The sequence below is a fragment of the Austrofundulus limnaeus genome, unplaced genomic scaffold (assembly GCF_001266775.1).
Source record: "Austrofundulus limnaeus strain Quisiro unplaced genomic scaffold, Austrofundulus_limnaeus-1.0 Scaffold109, whole genome shotgun sequence".
Classification (NCBI taxonomy): Eukaryota; Metazoa; Chordata; class Actinopteri; order Cyprinodontiformes; family Rivulidae; genus Austrofundulus; species Austrofundulus limnaeus.
In genome coordinates, this window is record NW_013952511.1 from 229,988 (window position 1) to 232,025 (window position 2,038).

The window sequence follows — 2,038 nt, forward strand, 5'->3', positions numbered from 1 at the left end:
ATTTTATTTTATTTTATTTTGCTGCTGAACCTTTTGATCAATATTCATTGTGATTCGTTTCCCATCCAAGTCATCTCAACTTTGCCATGCTTCTCCTCCTGCATACTTTGTCCTAGAGCTGCCATTGTAATTTATATCTGTAAAGCCCCTGTGCCAAATGATGGCTATGCCTTTTGGTGCCTGTAAAACTTAGAGTTTTTGAAATATTAATGTTTAATAAATTATAATGTGAGTCAATGGAACCTTGTATTGGTCCAAAACTGCCCCTGCTGCCTCTACACAATATGGTACTGCACCATAGTTTTATAATATTTAAACTCAGTAGGTCAGTGATTACAATATTAATATGATTGTATTTTGATGTTTTACTGTAATACTGTCTTTATGTTGTCCTATTGCTGTAATATATTGCACTTAAATGTCAATAATTGCATTGGCAAGGTAAACTTTTTCAGTATACATACAATCCAATCCCTGGGATTGTCTTCTGCCACATCTTCTATAGTCTCATGATGAGCACTGTGGGCTTTCATGTGGGAGATCAGGGTTCAAATCCAACTACTGCAACTTTAACAAAAATCTCTTTAAACTTCATAGTGTCACTCAATTATCAATTACAAACACCTGCTGATGTGACAGGCACAAGCTGGTTTAGAAAACACATTTGAACTTGGTCAAAGTTCATTCTGCAAGTCCAATGCTCCTGCCTACATTGTCCCACAGCTGCCATTGTAATTTCTATCTGTAAAGGTCCTGTGCCAAATGATTGCTATGCCTTTTGGTACCTGTACAACTTGTAGTTTTTGAAATATTAATGTTGAAACTTTATTCCAAATTCATAAATTGAGAGTCAATGGGGCCTTGTAATGGTCCAATACTGCCCCCAGCTGTACTCAACTTGGTACTGCACCATAATTTTTTATATTTAATCTCAATAGTTCAGTGTTTACAATACTAATATGATTGTATTTTGATGTTTTACTATATCATTATCTTAATATTGCTCTATTTTTGTAATATTATGCAGTTTAGTGTCGATAATTGTATTGGCAATGTGGCCTCTTTCTGCACACATACAAACCAACCCCTGGCACCACACCCTGCCACAGCTTCAACAGTCTGATGGTCTATGTCACGGGCTTCCATGTGGGAGATCAGGTTTCAAAACCCAGCTAACGTAACTTTAACAAAAAAATCTCTTCAAACTTCATATTGTCACACAATTACCTTAATTACAAACACCTGCTGACGTGACAGGCACAAGCTGGTTTAGAAAACACGTTTCAGCTTTGTCAAAGTTCATTCTGCAAGTCCAATGCTGCAGGCAAAGCCATGCTGCAATGACATGCTACGTGGCAAAGCACACTTGTTTTTACATCGTAAAAACCCATGTCTAGTTTTCATTAGTTTTCAGTAATATTTGCCCAAATTTGTCTTCATCATGTCTAACAAATATGTTTTTCAATGTTTTATTGTTATTTTCAGGGTGAAAACAGATGCACATCAGTCATTTACCTCTCAGCAGCTTGACCTCAAAATTTGAAAATAAATTTTAAAACATTTAATTTGATTAAATTTCTATTTTTGAGATTTACAAATCTTTGTTGCAGCGTTCTGATTTTAACAAGGAATCGAAGGAATCGGATGTTTACGTGAATTCCTCTGTACATTTTGGAGCCGATGATGAACAAACTCTCACTCCTGGAGAAAACAACTCCATTCTAAGGGATGGATCTGTTTTAAGTGTGTTTCTTTTTTCTAAACCCCACGATTTTCTTAAAAATCTTGCATAAAGTTTATACATGGCTAAAAGAACTACTCTTTTACAGTATGTCACTTGAACAAATGAAAACATATGGAGCTTTGTGATGGGTTGTGTCAGCACTGATGTTTTACTGCAGAAAAACACAAAAATATCAGAATGAAGTTTAGATATTTTCATGAGAGTTTTATGCAGATTATGTACATTTTCACTTTTGAATCAATTAATTTATATTCCAAAAACATTTTTGTCCCCTGAATGCAATCGAAGCAGACA